The 5,797-nt window shown below is 52.6% G+C and overlaps 1 non-coding gene across 1 annotated transcript; it reads left to right on the top strand.

Moving 5' to 3' along the window:
* Positions 1 to 968: 968 nt before the first annotated feature.
* LOC128580340 (U6atac minor spliceosomal RNA) lies at positions 969 to 1,094 on the top strand. Its single transcript, XR_008378633.1, has one exon. It is a non-coding gene; the product is annotated as a U6atac minor spliceosomal RNA (small nuclear RNA).
* The last annotated feature ends 4,703 nt before the right edge of the window (positions 1,095 to 5,797 follow it).

Here is a 5,797-nt window from a genome sequence, read left to right as displayed (position 1 = left end):
TAATTAACATGCACAGTTGAGAACACACATACATCCAAAACACCTCAGAGAAATAAACATGGTCACTCACAGTCCATACTGCTGGGCCACCCATTGTGTATCCTTGAGCATCCTTCTGTCTGTGCACACGTGTGCACGTGTATATACGTGCTTACATGCACACGTGTACTTGTGGGCCTGTGTGTACCTTTGTTGTTTGCTCATGTGCACACACTACTGCGTTTGCAGACACGCATGTAAGCATGCTTGTGTGGACTTGTGTGAGTACATGTAAAAACGTGTGTGCGTGTGGACACGGGCACGAACGTGCGGACTCGCACACGTGGGTATATGCATACACGTGCACGTGCGTGTTCGTGTAGACGCGCATGTGCACATATTCGTGGACGCGTGCGGGCGCACACTGCCGCCTACAGGTCTTCGTGGGTCCCGACCCACGGGCGCCGGGAGCCGGCCCGCGGTCCACACCACGCGCGGCGGCCCGAGGCGCCGGCCTGGTGCTGTGACAGGAGCCCCAGGTCGAACCCGCGGATCCGGACGGCGTGGAACAAGCGTCCGGAAGTCCGCGCGGCGGACCCTCTGGCGCTCGCGCTCTGGTTCGTTACCAACCACTTCCGCTTCCGCAGACAGCGCGGCGCCTCTTCCCGCCGCCCGCCGGACGCGTCGCCACAGGAAGTGCGCGCCCGCCCTGTTTTGTTTCCGGAGGAATCGCCTCTCTGTAGGCAGCTCCGGCCTTCCGGTGTTTCCCTAACCTCTGATTGGCTAATTTTATGAATATATTATAATGAAAGATAGTTTTTTTCTTACACGTTCAAATTCATAAAGATGATGAAATGTGGACAGCTGAGAGTTCCGATTTGACTTCGACGTTTGCACTATATAACTCTGAATGGCCAACATAAAGTCGCCATCAGCAAAAGGCGAGCAGAGTCTTAGGCTTTAAATACCGTGCGGGCAGCAACGTTGGCGTGTTGTATGAAAGGAGAGAAGGTTAGCACTCCCCTTGACAAGGATGGAAGAGGCCCTCGGGCCTAACAACACGCATACGGTTAAGGCATTGCCACCTACTTCGTGGCATCTAACCATCGTTTTTTGTTTTTTTCTCGGTCCCCACCACATCTCTGTCTTGGCACCGTGCCGGCAGGTGCACCCCAGCCCTGGGGCAGGTGAAGCTCCCGACAGCAGCCGGGGGCCCTGGTGACAGGCGAGTGCCCTCTACACACGGGTAAGGACTCACAGGCCTTGGCTCATTGGTGGCCGGCAGAGTCCCCTGGAGGCACGAGGCTGGCTGCACGGGAGCATCCCTGTCAGTCCGAAGCTGTCACTGGCTTCGCTGGTTCACATGTTCCTCCCGTTGGCATCACCGACACTCAGGATCCCTTGTAAGCCCTGATAGAACTTTCTGCTCGACATTCATGAACAACTAGGTGTTGGGTTCCTACCATCTGGAGCCAGGGTCTGCGACAGCAGTCAGAGAGCTGAACAAAGAGAGCCTGCCCCAAAGAGCTGGTTCTAGACCATTCCAAAGCCTTAGCCATTGAGTCTGATGGGAATGATCTCTGGAGTGGAGGAAGAAGCACGTTTTCATAGGTTGTCAGGGAAGGCGCAGTAGAAGATGCGTCTAAGCGCCTAAGTCGAGACTGAAGGAGGTGAGAGATGGGGCCCTGAGGACGTCAGGGAAGACGTGCAGCGCTAAGGCCAGTGCAAAGGCCCTGAGCCTGGCATGAGCATGGTGTGGCCCATTTGGGGCAGTGAAGCTGGAGAGGAGAGGAGGGAGGAGCTGCAGTCCGGTGAGCCGTGGGGGTCATTGCAAGGACTGTAGCTTTGCTCTCAACAAAGGAGAAACCCTGGAAGATCTCCCACATGGAAGAGATAGAACCTAATGGGCTTGAAGAGTATCCCCTGGCTGGGATACACAGTAAGGACAGTCTGGTGGGCAAGGATGGCAGCTGGGAGACCCCGACAGGCTGTGACAGGGGTGAGAGAAATGAGCTAGTGCAGGATGTGGTATGAACAGCAGCAAGTTGTGTGGGTGTATCAAGAAGCAGTCAGCTCTAGAGATGTCTTCAAGGTCAACAGGATTTGCTGATGGCAGCAAAGGAGGCCGACAGCATCAAGGAAAAATGCAAGGGGTCTAGTCCCCCAGCAGGGGAGCCTGTGGGAGTAGGTCGGAGAGTGGCAGGTCTGAGGCTGACTCAGGTGTGAGCCTGGCTGCAGGGCATAGGGCTGACAGAAACAGCCTGCTCAGCACATCAGCTACATTAAAGCCAGGAGCCTGGTGGGGGTCATCTAGGGGAGAGTGGACAGAGACCCAGACAAGGACTGGGGCCTGGAGCTCAGTGCCAAGATCCAGGGGACTGGAGGCCATGGCGCCGCACACCCCCCACATCCTAACCAAGGGAGCTCCCAAGCAGCTTTTGTCTAATCTGCAGACCCCTTCTCCAGGGTCGTCCACCTCCTTCTGGTATTTCCCACCCCCAACACCCACATGTGAACCCTCCTTTCTCCTGTATTCCAACCTTTTGAGAGAAGTCAGGAAAAAAGAGACCTTGAAATATGGAAAATAATAATCATTGGTTGTTTAGTCTAAGGCGCCCTTCCAGTTTCTCTCCAGCCCAGGTGGTTTGCTATTTTAGAATTCTAAATTGTAGGGCGGTGCCTGTGGCTCAAGGAGTGGGGCGCTGGTCCCATATGCCAGAGGTGGCGGGTTCAAACCCAGCCCCGGCCAAAAAAAAAAAAAAAAAAAAGAATTCTAAATTGTAGGAAATTCATTGTGGCTGGTGGGTTTGACCATTTTTGCCAGGTTAGAACCTATTTGCAGTTGGTCCCAGTGTTCCTTTGCCTATATAAAGGGTGGTACGTGGAACCGACTGTAACATCCTACAGGTCCCCTCACTGAGTTACAAAAATTCTGCAGTGTTCTCACCTCTACGGCAGTGCCTTCCAGGCGAGGCAGGGAGGACTCAGGGCCACCCGAGGGCGGCTAGTGTTCTTTCCCAGCCCTCAGCCCACAGTTCAGGGGTGGCTGTCACAGAGCTTCAACATTCCCTGTCCCTTCCTCTGGGTGACAATGCCGGACTCTTGTTCTGATTCTCTGTTTTTGGCAACTAAGCAGGCAGTCCTCATTTACTGGAAACTACCCTTGACCCTAAGGTACCCCTGCTGGGCATGGCGCAGTCGCATGGCAACATCCCCGTCCCACTGTGCCTCCTTCACAGGTAGGAGAGCAGGACATGCCCGGATGGAGCACACCTGTCTCCAGAATGACATGCAGGGCCCCTAGCAGGGCATGTCTCCTGACAGGCTCATTTAAAGAACTCAAAAGGAGTCTATCAAATTAAATACAACCAGCCCTCACTGCCGGGTTACAGGGGACATAGGAGACAGATGTTAAACAGTCTGAGACTCACTCAGCAAAATCCAGGCCAGGGAGTCTACAGGATAAATGATTCTATTTCAACAAATACATAGTCGGAAAAAAGTGGGAAACTTAAGAGATTTAAAAACACTTAAGATAAACCAACCAAATGCAGATGAAGACCTTGTCTGGGTCCTGATTCCGACCCATAGTGTGTGTGTGTACACAGGCAGGCATGCGTATATGCCTTTCACGTGAGTGCGCCTTGTACACATGCGTGTGGCGCGTCTCACATGAAACACTTGTGTACATGCATGCACACCTGTGCATCTGTGTGACATGTGCATATGCATGTCATACACAGCGTACTGTGTGTACACACAGGCGCACTTTATTTTTTGAGACAGAGTCTATGTCACCTTCGTAGAGTACTGTGGTGTCACAGCTCACAGCAACCTCAAACTCTTGGGCTTAAGTGATTCTCTTGCCTCAGCCCCCCAAGTAGCTGGGACTACAGGCGCCCACCACAACACCCGGCTATTTTTTGTTGTAGTTGTCATTGTCGTTAGTTGGCCCAGGCTGGGTTCGAACCTGCCAGCCTCAGTGTATGTGGCTGGTGCCGTAACCACCATGCTACAGGTGTTGAGCCACATTTTTTTCTTTTTTGAGAGTTTCACTCTACTGAGTGTCATGATGCCATAACTCACAGCAACCTCCAACTCTTGGGCTCCAACGATTCTCTTGCCTCAGCCTCCCTAGTAGCTGGGACTACAGGTGCCCACCGTAACGCCTGGCTATTTTCAGAGATGGTTTTTTGCTCTGGCTGGTCTCAAACTTGTGAGCTCTGGCAATCCACCCACCCCAACCTCCCAAGTGCTGGGATTACAGGCGTGAGCCACTGGGCCCAGCCCAGGCACACATTTTTAAAAGATACTAAAACAACTGGAGAAATATAAACGTCATATATTTAAAGAATTTTATGTATGAAACTTTATTGTGGTCATAATGCTATAGAATTATCCCTTGAAGAGCTACATATTCACTGCTTACATGACAATGTCTAGGATTTGTTAAAACAGTAGCAGAGCACTGGAAACGCACTGTCGCCCCTGCAGTGGGGACAGGAACCCACAGGTGGCTGTACTCCTCTCTTCACTTTCAGATGCTCCAAGTCCTCCATCAGTCCGTTTCCAATGAATACAAGATATTCCCCAAAACATCAGGGGTAGTAGGAGTTTGGGTGGTTACTTTTGCCTCCCTCCTTAACACCGTCAGTAATTAGCAAGGACATGGAACTTCCATAGTAAGGTATCTATGAAACAATTCAGACCTCTCTTGGGGAGCACCATAGTGCTAGTGACACTAAGAGCCCCACCCAACCCTGCCCCTGAAATAAAACTCCATGCAACCAACATCCCCTCCCCAAAGCAAGTTTTAGGAATATTAAGGAATTCTTATGAGACAAAATTAGAAGACATGAAAATCTTTATTTTCAAAAAGAGAATGTATTTTTACATAAATCTACAACAGAGAATTCAAATGTAGAAAAAATAAACTATATTCAGGGATCCAGCACTCCGCACAGCTCGCCCATTCCTTCTCAGGAGTGAGCGGTGACACCAGAGCTGGAAGAACCTCAGGCCCTTAGCAAGTCCCAAAGTAGGGGGACTGGACACTGGGACAAGGGGCTCAGGCCCCAAGTGCTAAGGACAAAACACCACCCATTCTGCTGCAGCAATTTACTTCTGAGGCCAGGTCTCATTTGTGCACCTACCAAAAGCAGGGCTGAGGAAACTGCCTGCCTGAAGCTTGTTTCCAGATGACTTTGATAGCAGGTTTCCCCACCCTGTACCGTGAGAGGACCCCCTAGGAAACCTGGCCAAGGGCCAAGCCCTGCCCCCACACATAAGACCCCCCAGGACTCTACTGAGCCACCCCACTGAAGGCCCGACAGGTCTGTCCACACCCCAGACCACAGACTCCAGCGGTACTGGCAGGACAGAGCCCTCCTGCAGCCCCAGGCTATGCACAGCAGGCCTCCCCTACAAAGGTCTCTGTGAGCAGACTTGGGTTTGGGCTGCTCTGCAGCTGAGCACCGCCACTGCCTCCCCCAGACCTGAGCACCAAGAAGCTACCACACGCAGAAGCAAGGAGGGGGCGGGGGCTGTGAGGCTCATGAAGAACATCTGACCCCAAAGGGCCAGTTCCAGGGACCAGAGTCCCACCTGACACAGGGACCCACCTGGGAGCCAGGGCTCGACAGCCCTTGCTCCTCCCACCATTTAGCCCACGGTGAACCCGCAGGGGAAAGGCCATCTTCAGAGCCAGGAACACCTGCCCTTCCAGAGAAATCCTTCCAGCTTTTTGCCTGTTGTGAGACTTTCTCTACAAAAGCCAAGTGGAGACAAGCTTCACACGAGGACACAGTGGCCACAACCA

The sequence above is a fragment of the Nycticebus coucang genome, chromosome 2 (genome assembly GCF_027406575.1).
Source record: "Nycticebus coucang isolate mNycCou1 chromosome 2, mNycCou1.pri, whole genome shotgun sequence".
NCBI classification, from domain to species: domain Eukaryota; kingdom Metazoa; phylum Chordata; class Mammalia; order Primates; family Lorisidae; genus Nycticebus; species Nycticebus coucang.
The sequence above is the reverse complement of the archived record's forward strand: the minus strand, read 5'-3'. Positions and strand labels throughout refer to the sequence as shown.